Below are 27,381 nucleotides of genomic sequence, written 5' to 3' on the forward strand. Positions count from 1 at the left end.
TTTATTTAGGAGTTCAATTTGCCAACATATAGCATAATACCCAGTGCTCATCCCAGCAAGTGCCCCCCTCAGTGCCCATCACCCAGTCACCCCCACCCCCCGCCCACCTCCCTTTCCACCACCCCTCGCTCATTTCCCAGAGTTAGGAGTCTCTCATGTTCTGTCTCCCTTTCTGATATTTTCCCACTCATATTCTCTCCTTTCCCCTTTATTCCCTTTCACTATTTTTTATATTCCCCAAATGAATGAGACCATATAATGTTTGTTCTTCTCCGATTGACTTAGTTCACTCAGCATAGTACCCTCCATTTATTCATGGAAACATACGCGGGGTGGGGTGGGGGGGGTGGGAGGCGGGCAGAGAGAGAAGCAGGCTCCATGCAGGAGCCCGATGTGGGACTCGATCCCGGGTCTCCAGGATCACCCCCCGGGCTGCAGGCGGTGCTAAACCGCTGAGCCACCTGGGCTGCCCTTATATCTCCTCTTTTAGACATCTTTAAAAATGGGATTCTCATATGGAATGGTTTAAGAAAACCTACATGGAGAAAGAAAACAGACCGGGGAACCAATTAAGGTGTAAATTCTATAAAACAGTAATCTTATCAATTTGATGAGCAAAGGAATGACTGAACACAGACATAGGAAAATTAGCTTTCATTGAGTACCAAGATGCTACCGTAAGTCTTCATAAAGAAGTTGAATTGATAAATTGTCCTTGGTTATTATCTTCCTCCTATAAATTATTCCTTACAAAAAAATAAAAGAACAGAAAGCAGATAAAGTATTACATAGTGTAATTTGAGTCTTAGTCAATTTTAGGCAAGCCCTGTGCCTCATAAAATGGCTTCGGCTCCCAGCATGCTCTTCACAGATTACCCAATTTAAATCTAGTGAGAAAAAGCTATCATTCTGCCACTAGATGGCACTGCCACAAATTGGGATGGCCAGTACTCTGTGGGCCCTAAACTTATAAATAAAACAATTTATTGTGGTGGAAGGGGAGGAGGGCGGGGGGGTGGGAGTGAATGGGTGACGGGCACTGGGGGTTATTATGTATGTTAGTAAATTGAACACCAATAAAAAATAAATTAGAAAAAAATAAAAATAAAAAAAAAACAATTTAGAGAAAAAGCAATAAAGATTAAATATACACCAAAATGCAATAAACATTAGAGTGATGCAGAGAATAGTGCAACAAACAAACAAAATATGCTGAAATAGTACTGTCCCACTGGGACATACATCACTAAAGATTCTACTTTATGACTAGATTCTCTGTAGATATGCGAAGATATAATGTTATATGTCCAACACATTTTGGTTCTCAATATTTTTCCTCTCAAGCCATTGAAGTTAATATTTAACAAACACGTTTTCTGCCAAGTTTTAATGTGATATCATTCTCTGAAGAAACAAAGTCCAGAAATAATTTCTCTTTTTGGCAATATTTATTAGTATTTTGACACAAAACCTGAGTTATTATTGAAAGTAAATAGGAAATCAAGGACCCAGATGTCTTGAATTTTTTTCAGGTGCTCTCAAGGTTAACATGTACTCTGTGGCAATGAAAAGGCAGATAAATAAAGGCTATCCGGTGTCACATAATCTGTAACATTTCCTATAACTGTGACTATTTTTTAAATAAAATTCTCTAGCTGACAAATTTAATTTCCCCTTTTGGTTTTGTTTATACATTGGAGTCCCTGGTGTCATGGAACTGAACACAAAACTAGGTGTTCCAGGTCCCTCTCCTTCTTTTTTGACTCTTTACCTCTCATTTATAGTGTGAACTTCCCATAAAATCATTTTATCATAAAAAATTATTTATACATGATATCTATATCTCCAAAGTCTTAATTCATACATATATACTAATGTCTTAATTTAGCAAGAAAAAAAGTGGGAGGAATTAAGAGAGTCCCACTCAGGAAGTTTCCGAAATGCCTACTGGAACAATACGGAAGATAGCAAGTTTCATCTTACACAGCTGGCTGTGTTTAAAAGGACTACAGGAAATGAACGTACTTCCAATCTGTCAGGCACTTGCAAGTGGCTGCCCGCCCTTGGGGACTGAGGGATCTCATTTGAGATGGCACAACAAAGCTGAAAACTGGCCTTGGTCCAACAGTTTCAGCCTTAAATGAACGTGTGTGTGTGTGTGTGTGCACACGCGCACATGCACATTTAAAAAAATACACATACAGAGCCAATAAACGTGATTTGAACTCCACCAACATTCTGGTCTAAGTTTGAACAGGAAATAAAGTTAGTTCATTGTTACCTTTCAGTTAGGGCAAAGGTGACAATCATGATAATTTTGCAAAATACACGCTGATGAGGAAACAGAAGGGTGTGACAGGGTTGGACAATCTACCAAAACAGAATAAAAAATTGATTATAATAAACATCCCAGGCCCACAGAAAGACTGTGAAACTGAAGTGAATTCTTCCGTCCCCTAGCTGTGCCTTTGCCTTTACTCTGAAGGTGTGGGTGTCAATTAGGGCTCTTCTGAATGGGCAATGGAGAGATGGTGAACAGGGCTATTTATGAACATTTGCTTCTGCTCCAAGGGAAAAACAGCCTAGCCAGTCACTGAGAGTTTGACTCCTTCCAGAGATTTACCATTTCTCCACACTGTTTGTTCTAAGAATACAGATAGACCAAGGAAAATCTGAAACCCCACAGCAGCATTCCTTCTACAACGAGCCTCTACACTGAAGCATATGATATTTGACAGCCTTTTGTGAGTAGCAGAGTCCATGGATTTTTTTTTCTCCAGCAGTGATATCCTTTCACCTCATTATAAAATATAACCTGTCATAGCTAAATTGAGGAGTTTTTCAACAGGGCTGGAAAACTCATCTTTAATTACTGTATAGGAGGATGCTTCTGAATTATCAGCTATGCAGAAAAAGGCTGAACGGCAATCTGATCACTGTAAGAAACAGATGCTCCTTGATAAAGAAGCCATGTTGTTGGGTTTTCAGTTTCTCAGGTGATGGTGCTTTGATATGGATGACTTTGAAATCCAAATAAGACGAAAAAGAAAAAAAAACACTTTCGTTAGTCTAGTAGTATTGTCTGTACACTTAACTATCCATGCACAGATTAGTTTTAAGGATTCTATTGGGTCAGTCTGAAATTATAAATATCTAAATATGTACTTTAAGACAATTTCTAATGGAAGTTTTCTTTCTGTCTGCTTACTATGTTGGTTTCTATAGTAAGGGGTGACAGACCTGACTCTAAATTCAGGCTCTACCACTAACCAGCTGATGACCTGGCCAATTACTGATTCACTCTAAGCTTCAGTTATCTTATCTGCAAAAGGGAGAGAATCATCATACCTACATCACATGATTATTGAGAAGATTAATGAGGTAATAAATGTGAAGAGCTTAGCAAGGTACTCAGGTGCATTTTAGCTACTCAATAAATGGTGGCTTTTATTATTAGAAACAGTCTGCCCTGAATTTCTCAGTTTGGGCTGCAGATGAAAATACATTTTTAGAGCCAGATTGAATATTAGAGTGTCACTCATTTGCAGGGTGCATAGGACAAAATACCTCAAGTGTATATCTCCAGTTGCAGAAATAGGAAGTGGTTATAATGGAGTCAAACCACTAGATCCTTGGGCATCTGACACACTGAGTCCTATTTTATTTAATGTTCTCTCAAAGTCAATATTTCTGAAAGCAGATCCTGAAAAGATGAGTCAGCCACTGGAGCTATTTCTAGAAAAAAAAAATTTCCTATGGACAAATGGCTGGATAATACTACACGCAACATCTCAGTCTTGGAAATTCAAAATGCACATTAGCATATTAAAGGCTTTAAGAAGTCCTACAGTGGAGAAACCCATCTTTACTTTGATTGACACAGATTCCCCAAACCTATCTGAATGCAACTCTTTTTTTTCATCCAACGACTACTGATGCACTAATGATTCATTAGTTACTATTACATGCCAGCCACAGTGTCAAGCATTTTACATGTATTAATTCATTAAATCACAATAACAATACTATGAAATAGGTACCATAATTAATTCTATTTTACTTGCCTAGGATTGCTCAGCCAGTAAGTGACAGCAGGATTCAAATCCCAGCACTCTGACACCAGAGTCGTGTTCTGAACCAACACTTTATATCTCTTCTCGAAATGTGAGGCATATTATGTCTCTCAGAATGCTTTCACTTACAAATCACAGTAACCCCAATCAAAACTAATGTAACTTGGGACTTCTGGGTGGCTCAGCAGTTGAGCATCTGCCTTCGGCTCAGGGTGTGATCCCAGGATCCCGGATCGAGTACCATGTCGGGCTCCCTCTGGGGAGCCTGCTTCTCCCTCTGCCTATGTCTCTGCCTCTGTGTGTGTGTGTGTGTGTGTGTTTCTCATGAATAAATAAATAAAGCTTTAAAAAAAAACTAATGTAACAAAAAAGAGGAGTTTATTGTATCATTTAACTAAAAAAGCAGTGTGAGTTTTGGGCACTAGGGGTATAGTTCCTCTCCCTGAAATTCATTCATCTTTGTACCCCTCCTTGTGTTGCTTCATCCTCAAGTGGGTTGCCTTATGGTAGTCACTCCCAGGTAACCCTTATTTACTGCCAAATAGGAGAGAAAGCTTCTTTTCCTCAACCATCAAATAAACTTACCGGCTTCTGAGTAAGTCACATGTTCACCATGGGCCATTTGCTATGGCTGTGGAAATGCGATGTGCTGATTATTTGAGGTTTCATAATTCTTCAGCTGATGGGGATGAAGTATATTGGCTGATGCCATTCAGGGCCAATCTCTGAAGCTAAGAGTTAAGCCAATTCCAAACCATATAACAGGGAAATAGGCTCCTTCTAATAAAGACAAAGAGGAAACAGAGTCCTATAGAATGTGTTTTGAATAGGACTTCCAATCAAATCTGAGACAACTGTTGTGTGCAGTATACTTTCAAAAATATCACTCTATACTTTTCTTATCCTTGCTCTCTTTGATCACTTATGGAAAAATGGGAAAAAAAGGTAATCAGGGAAACTGAAGTCACTAAAGAAATACAATATATCCAAGACTTGACTTTCCCCTGACAATTTTGGATCTTCTCCCCTTCATTTTCTGATGGTACCTAGAACAGAGAGAAACTGTAGAACTATTTTGACAATTTTTAAATGGAACACCTGAAGCAGAGGAAGATGATTAGACTTTTTCCAGACCAAACAGAAATGTCTTCTGAAATCTATTTATTATTTTTATATAAAAATATCTAAGTATGCTGTGTATAGCTCACAAAAACTCAAAAGATATGGAACGATAGAGTAAAAGTCAAAGTCACCTGCCCTCTTTTGTATTCTTTCCATTCTCCTTCTCAGAGGTCATAGTTTGGTATACACATTCCTAAACTTTCCAAATTCTGTTTACATTTACATTTACACATGCATAAAATATATCTTTTTGATATAAATGGGAACATGTCATTCTTTTTTTCCCACATTCAAATATATATCTGAAGAACTCTTCATCAGTAAAAGAGATCTTCATCCTTTTTGTCTGTTGTATAGGATGGCACAGTACAGGTGAATCATCATTGTTCTCCCTTTGGTTCACTGACAGACATTTAAGGGTTTCTGATATTTTCCTATCAAAAATCAAGCTCAAATGGCCACCACTGTACATGCTACTTTGTGCCCATGTGGAAGTTTTTCTCTACAAAAGGAACCTACCAGTGAAATTGCTTAGTTAAAGGGGTCTGAGCACTTTAAATTTTGATGGAATTGCCAAATTGCCCTCCAAAAAGGCTGTTCCAATTTACACTCCCACCAACAGTGTCTGAGAGTACCTGTTTCCCCACTGGATATTAGCAACCCTTTTGCACTCAATTTCAAAGAGTAATCAACAGGACTCCAGTTAACTCTGTGATGAAAGTGGCTCCCTAAGAGCTTTAAGAATGTATCATTAGACAGGAAAGAAAACAATTATTTTGTGTGAGCCCACTCTGTGATTGGTATTATAATAATAATAAAGAAAACCCTCTTGATTGAACAGCTACTTGCCTTGAACTTACAGACCCAAACTACCTGCCTCACAGTGTTAAGAGGTCAATAAAAGTCACTTATCCCCATTTTGCAGAGGCAAGTTTTAAAGTACCAAAAAATAAATACAAATTTCCATCAGGTTGTGTCCAATAAGAAAAAATAAGAATCCAGCTCTTTTGAGTCCCCACTTCTTCACTTCCCAGTGAAGAAGCAGCCTCTAAAATCCAGAAACAAATCTCCGACCTGTACCCCTCTTTAACGGCAGCCAAAGTGTAGCTGCTGTCATTAGAAACATATTTCTGCTTTAACTTCCACTTAAAGCTGGATGACAATTTAGAAACGCAGTGGGGCTTAAGCCAATGAAACTTCAAGTTCAGTTCCCAGACATGTGGCGGCCTTTGCTCCCTCTGGCAAAGGCTACTAGTGTTCTTTCACTGACTAACTGGTGATCTGAAGGGAAATGAGCAGAAAATAAGGTGCCATCTGCAGAACTCAATATTTACTTCTCTCTGTGTTCCTGGATAGTCGTGGAGAATTCACAGGCTTGCGAACTTGAAATCTCTGTATGGTAGGCGGCAGAAACATTGGCAACTTACTCAGGGCACTGTTGCAATCATTGCTTTGAGCTCAACCCTAGATATATGCCCCAGAGGGAAGCCATGTGGGCTTTAATGCACGTCTTGTTCCCTTGCAGAGAAGTCACAACTTACCCAAACATACTCGTTCACAGACAATCTAAATGAAATCTCCAGATTGATGACAGCTGGCCTAGGCAAGGCAAGAACACCCCGGGAGTGAGCTACTTGTACCCTTTGAGACGAATACATTTTTCTGAATACTTGGTTGTTTTTTATATTTCAATCTCAGGTCAAAGAATTGTAATGGCATCAATACAAATATAAAGCAGTTGGAATGCTTGGGACAAAGTGGCTTTCCAAACCAAAAATGAAATTCTTCTTAAAACAGCAATGCTTAGCTGGTTTAGAAGTTAAATGTCAGTAACCTTATCTTTCTACAAGACTTTCCTTTTTCTCTCCTTCCTGCTTCAGTACCTTAACTTGGAGGCACAATCCTGTTCTACACCGACCCAGGCTCCATCAGCATCTTGTATTCCCTGTCTAAAGCTTTGACACATTTGTCACAACAGCTAAGGTTGAGGAAAGGAGTTGAAACAATTTCACAAGGCTTGTTATGACTCACATGGCCCCTGTGTAGTCCTCTTAACATCCTTTGTTCCCATCCTTCCAATAAAACATGAGCAACAGCCGTTTCCCTCGCACAGTATGAGCCAGAAAGGCTGGAGCCTTTGAGCTCCGGTTCCAGTCTACAGATCATTAGAGCAGATGATATTGTTCTGTACATCAAGCCTTTCACGCCAGCTTCTAAATGAGGGAGAAAGACTGCAGTGATGACAATGATCTATCACTGTACTCTTTTAATAAAGCCACCCCTTTTAATAAAGAGACCTCTTTTAATACCTTAAAAAAATTTCTTTTGAGGTCTTGGGACCATATGGAGAGGAGATTGGAGATATAGCTGAGAAGGGAGAAGGTGACCAGAGAAAACAACAAGGTAGAGTAGGGAATAAGAACAATAAAGAATACATATTTGGTTTCCTGGGCATATTACCCTGCTGCTCTGTCTCCCACTAAGATCTACAGATCTTCAGTTCTTTAGAAGTTATCAGATAGCTCCAACTGTTTTCTAAAGTTTAAATATCACAAAATGATGGGCCCCGAGTTAAGATGGAAGCATCTGTGGTTGAATGTGTCTATAAGAAACAAGCATTATGACATCTTGTATTTTCAGATGGCCCTTCTCTCAAAGCTTAAAGTGTTTTATAGATTTGATTTAATTATTCCTCCACAACATCAATGGCATCTAGGAAGAAAGTAGAGGACAAGCAGTGAGTATTATGGGGGTGAGGGTCTAACTATTATTGCTATTTTTTGCCTAGGGAAAATAATACATAGAATGTTTATAAAAATGCCCTAAGTCAAGACTTTTTCTTTTTTTTCTTTTTTTTTCTTTTACTTTTTAACTACTCTACCCTTTTATTCAAATAGAACCTGATCCTAACATTTAAAAAAAACACACACAAACAAAATTAACAAACCCCTTCACTTAAAAATTTACTGCTGAACTGGACTTGCTATCACTGTCTCCCTATCCTTTTTCTCGACTACATTCTATTATCAGAAACTCCACAGAGCACAGGATTAAAAAGGAAAAATCACTCTCCCAGGGAGGCAACAATGAATCTTCCAATACGGAACATGCATGAACCACTCTCACAAATTCCACTCCAAACAGGCAACACAGTCTTCCAAGATGACAGAGAGTTAGCCTCTGTTGCTATGAGAAATGCAAAGCATGTCTTCCAGAGACTAGCATAATGTACAACCAAGCAGATCATTTTCTTAACAAATTCTCCTTTGGGAAAAAAATTTTAGTAAGAAAGCTTTTAATGACTGAATAGTAGTGTAATATTTGCCAACCACGACTTTGGTTATCCAGGGCATTCTGAAGACACATATTGACCTTACTGACATTACTTATTATTACAGTGTTTTACATCATCATCACAGACTAAAGATGCACAGTTTTCCAAAGAGTATCTGCAAACACCATTTTTGGACTTTCAAATTTGACAACAGGTCTCCCACCCTGACTGAAAAATTTCTCTTCTCAGTGTTGGTGGTAGCAGCAAGTACACATATACATTTAAAGAGATATAAACTAAAAATATAGCCCTACGGGTCTGTTATGACTTAGCAGAAAATGTCTTTCTGTGACAACTAAGTGACATGACAGACTGGAGCAGATCCCAAGCAGATCTCTTGGTGCCAAGGGAAGGTTTGTGCCCTAAAATAAACATGATGTGATAAAAGTGTGAGAAATCCTGTGGAAAACAATTCAAGTGTCCTCAGGTACTTTTTCCTGTCCTGTGTAATGGAATGTCTAACTGTACCTTCTATGTTCTTTCCACCTACACTAACCTCCAAATATGAACTTCAAGAAAAATACACCAACATATTAGGATGAAATTAGCTTATGTTCTGGTCTTTTACTATTCCCATTAATGCTATTTTTTTAATTATAAAAATTCTTTGTTGATGAAAATGCTTCATGTTTTCATGATTTGTGTCAAAATGCCTTATAGTCATGAGTCATGTTCTCTTGGCCTGGAGTGTCATCACAGTATCTGTTTCACCAATAGGCCAAAAGCAGATACAAAAGAAATTCTAAATAGAGAAGAAAATGAAAAGTCAAGTGGTTTAGTATTATAAAAGGAAGTGGGTGCTGATTGTGGAGAAAAGAATGGGAAGGATGAAACAGAGGTGAATTTGGAAGGATCAAGTGCCCAGTAATGTCACCATTGTGTAATAGGGTAACCTATCAAACAGTGGTTACAGATCACCAATCAACTGTAAGAAAAGGAGACTGCCATTCTCTACCCACCCATCTATATGAAGAAAATTAGTGATATTATGTTATTTTCATGAATCACAGTCAATATAAAACAATAATACTCTACAAATGAAAAACTATAGACTTCAGTACTTTTGCAAGTTATAGCTAATATTTGCCCTACTGTTGTTGACCTACTAATTTTTTCTTCATGCCATTTCTGCTCCTCAAACCCACATCAAGTCAATAATAGCATTGGTATTAGAATATACATTTGAAGTTTTGTAGTTTTTTTTTAGATCTAACATGTGACTCTCCTACATTTGATTGGTGTGGTCCATAACTAAGGTAGGTAACCCTGATACAGTGGGAACATTGCCTGACAATTATCAGTTCTGGTGGCCCACATGTTCTTACGTACTTGGCTTCCATTCTACCCAAGAAAGGAAATCTGATTAGGCCAGTGTATTAGGGTTTTCCAGAGAAACAAAACTAGTAGGATGTATTATAATAATATAATAAAATCTCTTAATCTATATCGATATATTATATACATATCTCTTTATAACTGTATCTATATATTATATACATATATAGATGATATATGTATGGATATAGAAATTATATCTGTATATTATATACATATAGATGGTACATGCATATATCATCTATATGTATATTACATATAGATATAAAGAGATTACAAGGAATTGGTTCATGTAATTATGAAGGCTGACAAGTCCCACAATATACCATCTGCAAGATGGAACCTGTGGAAAACCAGTACTGTGGGACACTTGGGTAACTCAGTGGTTGAGCATCTGCCTTCGACCCAGGGTGTGATCTTGGAGTCCCGAATCAAATCCCACATTGGGCTCCCTGCATGGAGCTTGCTTCTTGCCCTCTGCCTATGTCTCTACCTCTCTCTGTGTCTGTCATAAATAAGTAAATAAAATCTTTAAAAAAAAAAAAAAAAGAAAGAAAATCAGTAGTGCAATTCTGAAAATGAGAGGACCAATGGTATAAGTCCCAATCTGAGGACAGGAGAAGAGTGATATTCTAGATCAAGCAATCAATTCTCCTTTCCTCTCCTTTTTGTTCTATTCAACCCTTCAAAGGATTGGATGGTACATACTCACATTGGGAAGAGCAATCTTCTTTACTCAGTCTACTGATTCAAATGCTAATCTTATCCAGAAACTCTCACAGGCACACCCAAAGATAACATTTAGCCAAATATCTGGGTGTTTGGTGATCCAGTCAAGTTAACAAACATAATTAACCATCATGGTGAGTTTTTCACCATCCACAATGGTGGGCACGTTAGTGCCTTGATTACAGTCTACAAATGTTTGCATTTGGCACTACATCCTGGTAAAGATTTGTGGCCATGTTAGCTGGAATGATCTGACTTGATGTGCACAGCACTATTAAATTATAGATATCTATCAAATTATAGCTATCTATTAAATTATAGATACAAAACAAGGTTAAAGAAACTCATAAACACAAAGAAGCCATTCCTAGGGCAGTAAGAAATTAGTGGTGGACATTTTGCAGAATGCGCTGGAAGGAAATAAAACTTCAGAGCATTAGACTACATATGTAATAGTCTGAACTTTGAGAAATTTCCAACTATAAAGTTAAGAAATTTCATAACTAGGATTAAAAAATCATGATTCAGGGGGATCCCTGGGTGGCGCAGCGGTTTAGCGCCTGCCTTTGGCCCAGGGTGCGATCCTGGAGTCCCGGGATCGAATCCCACGTCGGGCTTCCAGTGCATGGAGCCTGCTTCTCCCTCTGCCTGTGTCTCTGCCTCTCTCTCTCTCTCTCTCTCTCTGTGACTATCATAAATAAATAAAAAAAATTTTAAAAAAATCATGATTCAAGGAAAAAATTATTTTTTTAGAAAACCATAGGAAAAAAAATAGAATTGCATACAGAAAAAGACTTCAGGACAACAAAAAGAAATGAATACCAGACTGGAAACATTTTCTTTATGCCCACTCCACTAAGCAATTCACTTATGCTTTAAAAGGTAGAATCAGTGGTTGACGTAAAGACGTTATGTAGATTACTTTTGATTTGCATATCTGCATTCATGATTAAGTTAACTTTTGGTAAATGGAATTCAGTGTGAAAGTGAACCAGAAACTATCAGAAATGGTCATGATATTTTTAAAAGAATGAAACAGAACATCTAGAAAAGAAAACTAAACTGTAAAAAGTTTTAAAAGTTCAATAAATAAGCTAATCAGCTTTGATATAGCTGAAGAGAGAATAAGAGAACTGGAAAATAAAAATGAAGAAACTAGCCATTCTTTTATACAGGGAAGAAAAGAAAAGGAAAATAAACGGAAATGAAAAACAAGTTCTAAAGATAAAATGAGAAGATCTAACAAATATCTAATTTATGTTAAAGAAGATTTATTTTAATGGGGAAAGTACAGTATATAATGGAAATGTTGTAAGAATTTCCCAAAGCTGATGAATTACAAGGAATCTTCAGTTTGAAGTAGTTTTGTGAACAATGAGCACATATTAAAAGGAATTACACCTAAAATTGAAAAACCAAAGATAAAGTCCTAAAAGCAACCAGAGAGAAAACAGAGTTTACAAATAAATGAATAAAATAGATAGCTGGTTTCTTAAATTAAAAGGGGGAACAGGAGCAAAATATAATGGAAAAACATATTTAAAATGCTTGGAGAAAAATCCAACAACCCCAAATTCTATACTCAGTGAAACATCTTTTGAAAAATGAGAGTAAAATGGAAATACTCCTTTCAAACAACAACTAAAGAGTTTAACACTCATAGGTTCTCAATAAGGACATTTCTAAAAGTTCTTCTTCAATAAGAAGCACTAGGGTCTCAGAAAAAATAGTATAGAATACAAGACGTAATGATAGCAAAGAAAATTACAAACATGTCAATAGAGATTAACAAAAAAGAACTGAATAAAATACTAATAATGTTTTACTTTTTTAATAAAGAGAAAACTGAAATAAAAACAAAATAGTATATAAGTCAGGAGGATGATTAGGATAAAGTTTTCTAGGCTGCTTGTACAGTTTGGGAGAAGGACAAAGATGTTAGCTAACTTTAGATTATACTAAAAAATTTCTAGAATAATACCTAAAAGACTATAAATAGACTACATAGCATCCAAACTTGTAGAAAGGTTAAAAGAAGTCAGAAAAAAAAATCCAAATAATGTAAGAAATAGACCACAGAAGAAATACAGAAATGAGAAAAATACAAATTAAGATGGTAAAAATTAAATCTGTATAAATCATTAATCACAATAAATACAAGTGAACTATGTTCTTCGATGAAAAGAATAAGATTTTCAGGGTATGGCCACAAAACTTTTAAGACCTATAACTGACACATACAGATATAGAAATATTGAAAGGTAGGTAATGGAAAAGATATTCCAAGAAAATACTAACCAAATGGCAATTTTGTAGCTGTATTATTATAAGATATATACTTTAAGGCAAAAAGCCTTGCTAGTATAGAGTCTCTACAAAAAAATCAGGGTCCTTTTACCAAGGAGGTACTAAAGTTCTACATATTTATGCATCTAACAACTTTAAAAAATATTTTAAGAGCAGAACTTTATGAAACGAAAAGGAAATGAAAAATAAAGACATTAGAGAAGATCAAAGAATCAACCACTGGCTCTTTGAAAGACAAATAAAATTGACAATCCTTTAACAAGAGAGATTATAAGGAGAGAAGCACAGATAATCAGTAGTATGAGTGAAACAGAGACATAATTAGAAATTCAGCAGACATGAGATATAGAATATTACATTTAAATTATTCTAAATATACATTATCTACATATGATAAAATGTATTATTAATACATTATTTATGCAATATAGAATATTACATTACAGTATTCTAAATATAGAATATTACAGGCCAGTTCATGCCATTAAATGTAAAAAACTAAACATAAACATGCCTACAAAAGTATAATTCAACTAAACTGAGTCTAGAAGAAATAGAAACTCAATAATCACATAAACAATTAAAGAAGTTAAAACACCTTTAAAAAAAAAGGTCTAGATTATTTTATGGGAATGCTCCACAAAATATTCAAGGAACAGATTATTTTAATCTTATATCAATTTTTCCATAAAAGAGAAAAAACCAGGGGTGTCCGAGTGGCTCAGTCAGTTAAATGTCTGACTTCAGCTCAGTTATGATCTCAGGGTCCTGGGATTGAGCTGCATGCCAGGCTCCTTGCTCAGTGGGGAGTCTGCTTGTCCCTCTGCCCCCTTCCTGCCTCCCTCTCTCAAATAAAAATTTTTAACTTAAAAAAAAGAGAAAAAGTGGGCACAATTCTCAAATTAGTTTATTTTGCCAGTATATCTTGGATATCAAAACCAGATACTAATAATATGAAAAGTATAAAAGGAAAATTACAAGTCAACTCAATTATAACATGAATGCAAAAGCAACTAAACCAAAGGGTAATTATGAAAAACAATACATCATTACCAATATGGATTTATTCAAGTAATGAATGGTTATTATAACATTAAATAATTATGCAAATTCTTACTGTTGGCAATAAGTCCTGATTTGACTAATGAAAGGTTTTACTAGAGGTGACATGTGACATTTCTAGGCAGAAATATTTAATTGCCATCTTAGATACTCCATAGCCATCTTCTGCCATTCATAAGTTTATATGATATATAATGTTGAGCCATTCCATGAAGGACAACTGCTCTGGTCAGGTTTCCAAACCTGCAACAGATTTTTCACAAGAGAAAAACATTTTCTGTTGTGCTAAATCACTGCATTTTCAAGAGTTGTTTCTCATCTAGCATAACCTAGTCCAATCAGATTGATATAGCTATAATAACTAATACAGCTCTGAGAAAGACAAATGAACCAACAAAACAAAATAGAATGCCCAGAAACAGATCCACTTGAATGTGAAAAGTTTATATATGATAGGTAGTGCAGATCAGTGAAGAGGGGATGAGCTATGAAATAAAATATCCTGGACAATCAGTACCTCATCTAGGAAGGTGCAATTGAGTCACTGTGTTATGCTATTTAGGATAATCAATCTCAGGTAAAGGATAGACATATGTGAAACAAAAAAGGAAAAACTTTAGAATGTAACATAGGAATTTATCTTTATAACTCCAAAGTATGGAAGGATTATTAAATAAGACATGAAAGGGACAAACATAAAGGAGAATAGAGATGAATTCAAACACATTGAAGAACCAAACTGAACCAAAAGGAGAACTTCTGTTTGTCAAAAGACTATATCAATGTCAAAAGATGAGCCCCATAACTGGAGTGGATGTTTACTAATCATGTAACCAACAAATTGCCAGTATTTCAAATGCAAAAGTAATTCCTACAAACACATAAAAAGAAAACAAAAATCCAAGCAAAATTAGGGGAAAAAAATTCTCTAAGAAGAAATCAAGTGGTATGAAAAGCATATGAAAACTTACTCAGTTTTTTTAGAAATCGGGTAAATAAAAAGTAAAACTAAAATTTAATGGCTATTCCATTGACAGAAAAAGAAACCTTTGAACAATACCAAATTTTTACAAGAAAAAAAATTCTTATGCATACTAGTGAGACTGGAAAAATTTGTTCAATTACTGGAGAAAACACTTCATTATCTTATAAAGTTTAAGATGGGTATAATCTTTTTAAAAATTTTTTAATTGAAGTTCGATTTGCCAACATATAGTATAACACCCAGTGCTCATCCCATCAAGTACCCTCCTCAGTGCCTGTTACCCAGTTATCCCATTCCCCCCACTCACCTCCCCTTCCACTACCCTTTGTTTCCCAGAGTTAGAAGTCTCTCATGTTTTGTCACCCTCTCTATTTTTTCCCACTCATTTTCCCTCCTTTCCCTTATAATCCTTTTCACTAATTCTTATATTCCCCATATGAGTGAAACCATATGATGATTATCTTTTTCCGATTGACTTACTTCACTCAGCATAATACGGATGGGTATATTCATACCAGTGTATCTACCTTAGAAAAACTCTTGAGCATGTATTCAGAAGCCTGTGTGAAAATATTTATAGGCACTGTTTGTAATACTTAAAAACACTAAAAATGACCCAAATGTTCATGTTAATCAATGAGACTCAGAGAAAGAGATCCTATATAGATAGTTTTATATATATAGATAAAGATAGAGCTAGAGATAGAGATAGATATGTTATAAGGAATTCGCTTATATAATTATGGAGGCTAAGAAGTCCCACAATCAACACTTGGCAAGCTGGAGATGCAGGAGAGCTGATGGTAGAGTTCCAGTACAAGTTTGAAGGCCTGAGAACCAGGAGAGCTGATATTCTGAGTTCTAGTCTGAAGTTGACAGGCTAGGAATCTAAGAGCCAGTTTTTCAGTTCAAGTCCAAAGGCAGAAAATGGGTGTCCAGCTCAGTAGGTAGGCAGAAGTTCCCTCTTATGCAGACTTTTTGTACTATTCAGGTATTTAATTGATTGGATGAGGCCCACCTGCATTAGAGAGGACAATCCAATTCAAATGCTAACATGATCCAAAAAACTCTCATAAACACACCAAGCATAATTTTTGACCCAATGTCTGGATACTCTGTGGCCCAGTCAAATATACACAAAATTAACCACCACAATGAGAAAATGTATAAATGTTGTGGCTTCCTTATACAACAGAATTCTTTATAGCAATGAAAAATCAGTGAACTCTAGTTGTATAATACACTATGAAATCTTACAGACATAATTTCAAGTAGAAAAAAAAAAGCTGCATAGTATTCACAAGAGCCAAAACATGGAAACAACCTAAGTTTCTATCAACGGATAAATGGACAGAGAAAATGTGATATATATCATGGAATATTATCCTGCCATTTGCAACAACATGGATGGACCCTGAAGGCATTATACTAAGTGAAATCAGTCAAAGAAAGATAAATACTGCATGATCTCACTTATATGTGAAGTCTAGGAAAGGTGAACTCATAAAATTAAAAATAAAAATAAAAAAATTAAAATTAAAAAGTAGAATGGTGATTTCTAGGGCTAGGAGGTGGGAGAAATGACATGTTGGTCAATGGGTACAACCTTGCAGTTATAAAATGAATAAATCTTAGGGATATAGTGTACAGTCTGGTGATCAAAGTTAATAATACTGTATTGTATACTTGAAAGTTACTAAAAAATAAACCTTAAATATTCTCACCACACACACACAAAATGGTAATTATGTGAGGTGATAGAGGTGTTAACTGACCTTATTGTAGTAATTACTTCACAATGCATATGTGTATCAGATTATCACATCGTACACCTTAAACTTACACAATGTTATTTATCAATAATCTTAACAAAGCTGGAGGCAGGGTGAAGAAAGATGCAGAAGATACATAACTGCTTGATATCATATATATGGAGTTCAAAAACATGACTATACACTACTTATTTAGGATCATTTACATATAACGTAAAGCAAAAAAACAATTCAAGACAGTGATTAACTTAGCAGAGAGAAAAGACTCGAGTTTCATCTAGAAGCAGCATATTAGTAGCTTCAAAGGTGTTGATATTTTATTACTTAGAATGGATGTGGATATGCTGTATATACGCATATATGTGTATAGTTGATTTTCAGTATCCATAGTAGTGATGTTCTATAAAGTCATTGCAAATGCTAAATTAGCAAATACTGAACCATTGTTCTAGGGGATGTACGTAGTTAAGTTCTTCAAGCCTCGAATCAGAACATTTTTTACTAACCCTCAATATATAACCTGGTTTTATATATTTATGTTTAAAGATACCTTATTTAATATATGTTGCTGATTAATTAACACTGAATTCATGGCCAACAGCACTATACTTTGTGCCTGAACAAATCTTATCCAACAAACACACTTTCTCTGTAAGAATTCAGTGTGGACTGACTTCGCCTTGCCATCTCCAGGTCTCTGCCTCCACCAAACTCATCTCTCCTCCTCATCTCTAGCCTATGAAAAGAGTTGATGTAGAGTAAGATACTGGAAAAAAGAAGCTACTGACAGAATGTTGGCGTTCACTGAAGGAAATCTCAGCTTTGTAACCCACTAAAGAATTTTGTGGGTGGAGTTTCTTTGAAGACTCTTAATTAAAACCCTTCTTTTACTCACACTGTTAAATTGGAAATAAATTAGTCATGTTTCTCATTTTCCTTTCCAATAGCCAAATGGATATTAAAGTTCTACAATTCAAAATGTAGAAAGAGAAAACACATTTTTCTTGAAAGATGGAAATCTGATGAACAGATCTCATCAGAGATTTTCACTTTTTAAGGTGAAACTGGAATATGTATTTAAACATCATCTTTAACTCTTAAACATGAAATAGGTTTAGTGACACTTCTAAGGGAACATGTGTTCTTAAAATACTAGATATTAACCCTGAATTTACAGGGTTTTGCTTTGTTTTGTTTTATAAGAGAGCCGCTTAATGTTTTATTTCCCTTCAACTCCGAAATGCATGAACTGGATAAATGTGGTTGATCATCTTTTCTGAAAGCAGCTATCATACCTCTATGATATATGTATCTTTCTTCTACCTGAGAGTCAATCAGATTAATAGTATTTTAATAAGGGTATATGCAAATTAGATAATCACTGATCATGATAAATTTTAACTACTCTTGAGCTTACTGCAACTTAGCTTAGTGTGTAGAATGTAATTAACGTTTATACCTAAAAGTTACATATTCCACACTTTCTCTAAGCTTTATGCATTAAATCTGGGAGTTGTCATTATGACAAACTATTTTTGTGTGTGTAAAATACAACAAACTCTGTGTTTTATAATAATCTGTTGGCTTTCATTCTTCAATGTCCCTTCAAGTTCCACACAGTTTCTTCATCTCTAAGCTTCCCTAGACTTTCTAATTTTTAAGGTCCTAAATGTCTTGCAAATGCAACAACAAAACAGTATGAATAACTAGATAAAACTGTTTCAAAGAAAAGCAAATCAAATTTTTATTGTTTTTCCCTTGTGCAAAGAAAACATTTATTTCTTTGAATTAATAGATGTCTAGCTTGTCTTTCATTCTCTACTTGATGGCAAGCCTCCAGAATAGAAGTTTCAAAATTTTAAGCTAAACATTCCTGAGAATACTATATATAGTAAGAACGACAGTTTAATATCCAATGATAATGCATGTATATTCTCAGGCCTTCAGCAATAACAATGAGATGCCATTATTCTAAGATGTGTGGACTCTGAAACAGATAAATTTAACACTACATATATAATTATATGAGTACAATATACTTGGTTTCACTGATTGACATTTCCCTTCAAAATATTCTAATTTCAAAAAAAACAAAAAAACAAAATATTCTAATTTCTATGTCCATCTTAAAAAAAAAAAAAAAAGGAGCCCACAGCTCCTTTAGGAAATCCAAGATTGTTCCTTGAAGAATCTCTAATCTACCTCTTGCTCTTCCCAACAGTGTAACTATGGGTGCATTTAATTGTGAGTAAATAAAAGTGGACTGAAAGTTCTAACCATAATTCTACAATTCCATTTAATTTATTTTGTTCTAATGTCCACATTTATTATCTTGTTAGAATGTACATAATTTTTTTAATTGTCTTAAACCCTTTTTGGAATAAGACAAAGGCAAAAGGCAATTACACATATATAGAATCCTATTTATGACTCTGATAACTAAGTCTGATTTCTCTTTGGTTGTAATGGAGACATTAATATTTATTCATTAATTATTTAGCAAATTAGTTATTGCTTACTCTATGCTAGACATGGTGATATACAAACAAAGAACTTTACCTCTGTCAATGAAGCACTGACAGCCTTGCTACAAAACAGGCATATATACTTAATAAAATAATACATTTGTTATAATTAAAATACTTATAGACACAGAGTGGGGACAAAAGACTGAGGCACCAATTCCCCAGGGGAGTGTTAGGATGAAGAAAGGTAATCCAAATGAGAAGTATAGAAGAAAGTCTGTGTGGAAGAAGTTACAACCTTAGAGAGTTCTGAGAAAAAAAAAAACAGAACAGTTTCTCATAATCGAAGCTTATGAGACTAATGGGTATTTTTGAATGGCAAATCTGAGAAAGAATTGAGATCATGGCAGGCCTCACCCTTCACAACCAGAGTTTGAGCTTTATCCCATGGGCAAAAGGGAATCAATCAATACAACTAATTCTGTATAAAGAGCATTCAGTAACCACGGAGACTGGATAAAGGCAGAGAAAGTAGTCTGAAACCATCACAATGGTCTTCACAAGAGATTTGGCTACCTACACTTGGGGTGTGGTGGAAATGAAGTGGTTATTATTACTGAAATGCCTTAATTCTGTCTCAAAGTAGAAAGCAGAGCAAGATGAGAAATACCACATCAGCAGAGAGCCACTATAGACCATTTGGTGCAATTTCTACTTTTGAATACAATAATGAAATCTGGGTTCTTAACTGCCCCAGCTGGGACCTTACCAGCACTTAACTTGGGCTCATGATAGGAAGAGCCCTGGCTCTTGATAGTAAGAGGGAGCCCTGGAATCAATTTACTCATGGCTCTCCCCAACAGAAATTCAGAATCCCATGTGTTGAAAATGAGCTTTTTGAAAAGTCCAAAATGAACAACTAACTGACATTAAAAACAGATATTATGTTCATCCAAACATTTCTGTGAGTGTGCCCAGACCTCAAGAGTGTCTGTTGCTTGCATACTTAGAAGTTTAGAAGGACATCACAGCATTAGTGGAATGATTGCCTGGAAAAGGGCATGGAAAATCACCAGCACTTGTTTCTAGCCAAGAACCTTCCAGCTTTCAGGACCTGAGTGGCAAAATCACAGCTGCTGTTGGTATTAAACAAATTCTCTTGTCCCTGAGATTCTTCAACACTTCTTCCATTAAACCACCAGATGAGGCAATAGAGTAAATAGTCATTTTGTCCTAAGGCATGGAGGAAAAAAGCTTAAAAAGTAATTTTTTGCGCTCCTGAATAGACCAGGATGCAACAGAAACAGCCAGAAAATAGTGGGAAGTAAGTAAAACAGAAGAGGTTTTGTTCTCAGTGATATTGTTTTACCCTACACCTTACACTAATTTCTCTACGGTTTATTTGTGCCCAGTTGCCTAGGGGCAGTGTGTCCACTACCTGTGATAAACGTATAGATGTGCCAATGCAAATTTATGAACTCACAAAGTATCCTACAGAGTATAAAAATGCAGAACAGCATGACATAAATCAGTAATGGCAGCAGGCAATAACATACCCAATCTGTGAGGTGTGTATTATTTTCCTTAAGAGAGAGATTATACTCAAGGAAGATTATTTATAGTTTCCTTTTGAGTGATGTTAAAAAATATTCATAAAGCCAAATTAAACTTGCATAAGTGATTCAGTGGTTTTCATTTTCACAGATATGGACTGCCTTAGTTCACAAAGTTGGCTGTTGACTGACACACAGTTAAACCCCATGAACAAAAACATGAACATTCCTTGTTTTGAAGACCAAGTCTAGCTTAGCTCCAACTGATCTAACAATATAGGATTTTTCTATTTGCATAGAAGGTCACATCTTATGAAGTCCTTCCATAACAGCACCTATAAGATGTTAAATGAGCCAAACAACCCTATTTCTGGTACCCAACCCTTCATATTTAGCAGCATCAAAGCATTAAGATATAAGAACAAGAATATTTATTATAGTTGGTAATAGTCTCAAATTAGAAATAACCTAAACACCCTTCTATAAACAAGTACATAAAGATGTATTAGGTATGATCTTTGTCCTGAAAAGATGTCAGCGATCTTTTAAGTAAATAAAAGTAAGTTATGCAATCAGTATAGATAAATCTCATTTTTGTTAAAAAACAAACAAACTACTATTAATACTGGTTAACTCTAGTGGTTGATATATGGAACTACTACTGGTTTTTACTGGTTTTTACTTCTATCTTGTTTGATATTTTATTTTGTAAAGATTTTATTTATTCATGAAAGACACAGAGAGAGAGAGAGGCAGACACAGGCAGAGGGAGAAGCCGGCTCCCTGTAGGGAGCCCAATGTGGGACTCGATCCCAGGACGCCGGGATCAAGACCTCAGCCAAAGGCAGACGCTCAAGCACTAAGCCACCCAGATAACCCTTGTTTGATATTTTAAAATGAGAAAGTACTATTCTTATAATTTAAAAACAAACAAAAGATAGCTATCAGATTTATCTTCCCGCCTCTAAGGAAGAGATCTCTTGAACACAAAATCTCCATGATACCTTTCAGCTATTTTTTTATTATTTTAGTTCTGGGAATTCCAGTTAACACAAACCAGAATTTCTGATGACACTCAAGGGATATGACCTCCATGACTACGAGTCTAAAAATAATTTGCATAAATCTCTGTGGACTAAAAATATTAACTTTCACACAGCTCTAGTGGCAAACAAAAGCAAGGGAATTTTAAGATCTTCCTTAAGCATGGTTGGATATCTCTTTATAACTCTCTACCAGCTCCCACTCTCTCTCTTTTATAAATGGATAAACTGGGAATGAGGAACAAATAGTAACTTCTGTAGGAGGTGGACAGTAAACATTGGTAATTGCAAACATATGTTCAGAAATGACCCAGGATAGTTATGCATCTTATCATGAGAATATCATGTTTTAAAGCAAACATTTTCTTCATCTTCATCTTCTGTGTATACCAAAAGCTAAAAGGACTTTCTCAATTTCAGAGCCAACTAAATTTGTCTAAACTGTTGACTAAAAAAAAACCTAGTAAATAGAATAGGCTTCTCATATAGGAATAAGAAATTAATTCATAGCAGTCTCATAAAGTTCAGATGTATCAATGAAGAAAAAGTTCAATTCATTTGGAAGTGAGAAAATCTGCAAGGATTAAATATTATCTAGAAAATTAGCCACTTTTACCTTCTCACATTAAGAAATGAAAACTAAGAAATTATAGAACTTTTTTCAAATTCTTATAAATTAGTACATATCAATATAAAAATAAAAATCTTACTTCCTATTTCCAAAACCACCTTTGCTGGAGTCATAAATGTTCTTATTCTAAATAAGAATTCTTCATTTATTTTGAAGCTAGGAAGGCAGAGTAAAGAGGAGGAAAGAAAAGTATATTAGAACTAATTAGAACTCCGAAAAGAGGTTGCGAAATAAACACGCAATATTATATTCCTTCTGCCCCGTTGTATTTTAATCATTTTTTTTGTCTTTTTAAGGCTAAACCAATCATACAATAAGGTTTGCAGGTAAGTGTCAAAAGCTCAGCAATCACCAAATGTTTTACAGGCCCAGATTTCCCTTAAGCCTGTAGTAAGTGCAAAGGGCATATTGCATTCTTTCCTAAATGCTTACTATAAATTATCTTGGAGACCTGTCAATCTGGGTATTTGCTGAGATATATTTAAATAATGTCTCGTTTGAGACCTATTACCTTGAAATTAAGAGTCATTTCCAAGTCAGAAGTCAGAGGTCATGTCTGGAACAGACACATGTATCCATTTTTAAAGGAGTTAGTTTCATGTTAAGAAAAATCAAAATTCCATTTATTAAGTACATAAGTCCACAAACCAGTAAATTGTTATTGATTGGTAAGTAAGGTAGAAGCATCATTTTACACTGAAAACACTAATAGAGTGGGGTATTATTATTATTATTGTTTATTTAGGAATCAAGGACAAAAAGAGTTTCATGTCCATTTTTTTTTTTTTGCTTTATAGGTAAGGAAACTGATGTCCAAAATGTATTGTATTTAGCTTTTGAGAGCCCTGCAAAATAGTTTTTCATAAATATATACTATAACAAGTGATATCTTTTAATGTTATGTTTTTGACATTTTTCTGGAAATTTAACTTTCTTTAATTAGAATCAATTATACTAGCAAAAACTCAATACATGAGCCCTGAAGTCTTCTCATTATGTCTTCAACATATTGGGCTACCAGAAGGCTTTAAAAATTTAGGTCTGAAACTCTACAGGGCTGGAGAAAAAAATCAAAATCAAATGCTTATGAATGGTTGTTGAAACCATCAGTGCATGGGAAGTAATCTGGTAAGAGTAAATAGAGTGAAAAGCAAGTCAAGCTTCAGATCACAACCTCCAAAAGTTTTTGATTGCTTAACTCATCAGTTTTTTTTTTAAATGAGGATACACCATCACTATATTTACTTACTTTTAAATCATACTTCATCTTGAGCTAATAACTTAACTTTTGTGAATTTTAGCAATTATCTTGTAAGACTGTAATAAGTTTAAATGACCTAACATAGGCTTAGTACATAGTAAGACTCCAATAAATGCTATTTACACACACTCACATGCATACATAATATATCATATGTATACTGTACTAATGTAGTACATACATAATAAAGCCCACATAAAATAAAAATTTGAAAAACCTATACTAGTGCTTGCTTCGGCAGCACATACACTGAAAAAGATACACTAAAATTTATGTATAAATAGAGTTTCTAATACAGTCTTTCCATACCCCAATAGGTATCTTGTAGAGTCCATGGAATACATTTACTCCAGTTTGGAAACCACTCCTTTGGAGAACTCCTATTTAGAGGAACAAGCTACCAAGAGTCTGTAGTACGCTGGGGTCAGCTTGCACATTTGAAGACAAACAATTGTTCACACCTCTTCTCAGTTCAGCATTCAGTGATGTCACATTGGTAGCCTAACATAGACCATGGTGAGAGCACCTATATCATAGGCATCAGAAAACACTACACATTAGGGTTTTGGTGTTTTTGTTTTTCCTCCAGAGATGGTTGTTAGGCATTCATTATCAAATAACTATCAGCATTTTAGTTGCTGATAAAAAAACAAGGACAAGGTACTGTGGAGTTAGAAGATCAAAAAAGGGGAAAGAATTAGAAGGGTAAGTGGTCAAAATTGTCAGAAGCTGTGTAGGTGTCACTGGATTTGACAATAGAGTCATTAGTGACTTTAAAAAAACAAAAGTTTCTATAAAGTGGTTGGGTACAACCAGAAAATAGTGGGTTGGTAGTGAATAAAAAGCTAGGAAGAAAAAGAAGACAATGAAGGAAATAAATATAATCAAGCCACAGTCTGAGAAGAAGTCTGAATTATGGAGGTGTTGAGGGCAGAAAGTTTAAAAAGGCCAAAGCTGAAGAAGGTGAAACAGGAACTGAGAGAAGCCAAGATAAACAATGGCCAGAGCCATAGAAGCCAAAGTGTGGCTATGCGATAAGGAGGTGTATGTTGGTGTGCGGATGGTGATCATGTTTTGCGAGAGGTGGTTACAGGAAGATAAGATGACCAATTAGAAAGTAGAGGCTGAGCCAAGCAAGTGGAAGGTGGAAGATTCTGGAAGGGAGGTGTGAAGGGATTTAAAGAATGGAAAACAGAAAAGCAAGAAGAAAAACACCTAAATTCTAGACTTCTAAATGGACAAGAATAAGTTCAAGAAAAAATATATGCTATTCTAAGGCATTTGCCTCTCCATTTGTAAAGAGGCTAGAACTTCATCAAAAGCAATGATGCTTAATTATCTATTGTGGTGACCTAACCACTATTTTATGGTTAAGTTCTCCTATTTTATTTCATTGAGGGGGAAAATTTTACTCTAACCAGATTATTTTTATACACCAACTTTAAACATTTGGTTGGAAACTACACTGAAAACTACATCTCATTTGTGTGCTGAGCACTTATGAGTCCACTCTACCTGAGAGACTGCTGAAAGCCCAGGGAAAATATTGCACTGATGCCTTTGTAACTAGGACAAAATCACCCTACACAAACACATCTGTCACTTACCTGTTGAAGACAAGCCTTTAATTAATTGGGTTTACAATTTTGTTTTCCTTTTTTTATTACTTCTCTTAACCTAATGTTCACCTTCCATGTCCCTAAAAGAAGAACAGGTAAAGGCCAGGTGAAAAATAAACTCCCATAGGCAGTATTTGCAGAGCTGTTTCTGGTAAACAGTCAAACACCAGGTTCTTATATCATCATTTATTTGCACCTGTCTTTAAGCATGACTTTTTGTGCTGCCAGAAGCAATTCTTAATTTCCATCAATAACCTTTCATTTCAAGCATGGCCAGTTTGAATTACAAGTGCAAGAGCTGAGAATCATCTCTTTTGGAAGCTGGAATTGGGCACAGGACCATAACTTAAAGATTAAGCTAAACTCTTAAACTGGACTATACTGGGAAAATTCACAGGGATGTACCCTGGCTATCTGGAGGAGTTTTGCTCTTTACCACATTGTATATGTTTCATTTATGCTGTCAGTTGCCCATCTAGAGTTTACTAGACCCCTCGCGAAATGCCGATTAAGTACTCATTAAGATTACAGAAATACCCTGCTGCCTTCTGAGAAGAGGAATTTGGAAGAAAATATTCATTCTGAAATTCTTGCAAGAGGCTAGAAGAAACTCAGATTGGGCAGAGGCAGAGATCACTGACCCATAAATTCTGTTTAATTGCATCTAGAGGCAATACTGAACAATATGTCTATGACTTTAAAATGGGTATCACCTAGACAGAGTACTGCACAGAACATAGTAAGTGTTCAATACATACTTTTTGAATGACTGATTGCCTAACCTCAATGATTGAATAAGGCATTAGAAATGTTTCGCTTCAAGAACTCTGGCTGGAAACAAAGGTAAAAAAACGTGACTCAACATGGAAAATATACCAATTCACACCAATTACTAGTAGGAAGAGTGTTCTGTGGAAGACTCATGTGATTAAAAGTGAGTCAATATTAACTTTCAATGTGCTGCGATCTGAATAAACATTCTTCCCAAAATTCATATGTTGAAATCCTAACCCCGAAAGGTGGTAATATTAGTAGGTGGGACCTTTGGGAAGTGATCAGATCATGAACAAGATTAAATTCTCTAACAAAAGAGACCCCACAGAGTTTGCAATGAGAAGTTTGCAACAGGAAAAGGGCCCTTATTGAACCATCCTGGCACCCCGAACTTGGGGTTCCAGCCTCAGAAACTGTGAGCAGTAAATTTCTACTATTTATAAGGCATTCATTCTTGGTATTTTGTTGTAGAAACCTGAGTGGGCCAAGACACAATCATAAGAAAGAAAAAAAAAGTATAAAGGGAGAGGTTTTTTTGGTTCGTTGACTTCACCTGCCCAGTTTATAGTATGATACATTTATTATTCCCCTTTAAGAGAAAAACAATTAAATGGAACTGCGTTACTTTCCATTCTTTGCGGTCCCAACTTACTCATTTTGCATCCTCAAAATCACATGCTGGCTTTCAGAAGAGAAATGAAAAATGACTAGAAACAGGTTCTGTCTTCCATTTTTTGCTCAAATGAGTTTGGTTCGATGCTGTTTAGCATACGTAGTGGGTTTAACCAGTGGGATCATGACTCTGCCAAGAACAGTTACATGAATTTTCACATGGCAGTTACATAGTAGAGGCTCCTCTAAGATGTATGCAGCACCAGATGGGGGCAGGGGGAAGGAGCTGAATTCTATGGAAACACTACTGTAGCATATTGTGCTCAGAGATTCCAAAAATAATCCTGCCACAGTTTTTGGCAAATGTAAGCACCTCTTAACATTTAACCTAACAGCTTAATTAAAGAATTATTAAAATTCAGTCTACAAATATTTTCAGCACCTTCTATTTGGTGGAGTCAGTCCCTTCTAAACCACTGATGCTACACACTCACAGACATTTGCTATAGGTATTGTCCTTTCGGTACTGGGACAGATCATACTAGAACACAGCCTGCAGAGCAAAAGGGACTAGAATACATGCAGACCTGGGTAAAGTCAGGGGGGATAATATATAACCAAGTAGTCTGAGGCAGGTTGCAAGAATGATGGAGGGTGGCAGCAAGACCTGAATCATTACCTATGAAGAACAGTGATCACAGCCA

The 27,381-nt window shown here is 35.6% G+C and overlaps 1 long non-coding RNA gene across 2 annotated transcripts; it reads right to left on the reverse strand.

Moving 5' to 3' along the window:
- Window positions 1-1,272: 1,272 nt before the first annotated feature.
- On the reverse strand, window positions 1,273-27,381 carry LOC140622645 (uncharacterized). 2 transcript variants are annotated; one of them, XR_012022338.1, is made up of 8 exons: window positions 25,280-27,381; window positions 23,982-24,198; window positions 22,491-22,567; window positions 7,656-7,907; window positions 7,227-7,408; window positions 4,659-4,853; window positions 3,568-3,735; window positions 1,273-3,020 (listed from the first exon to the last, which is right to left on the reverse strand). It is a non-coding gene; the product is annotated as an uncharacterized lncRNA (long non-coding RNA). The 2 variants fall into 2 exon arrangements; XR_012022339.1 differs by lacking the exon at window positions 3,568-3,735 and having other exon boundaries at window positions 25,280-27,379.

Source organism: Canis lupus, chromosome 32 (genome assembly GCF_048164855.1).
Source record: "Canis lupus baileyi chromosome 32, mCanLup2.hap1, whole genome shotgun sequence".
Taxonomy (NCBI): Eukaryota; Metazoa; Chordata; class Mammalia; order Carnivora; family Canidae; genus Canis; species Canis lupus.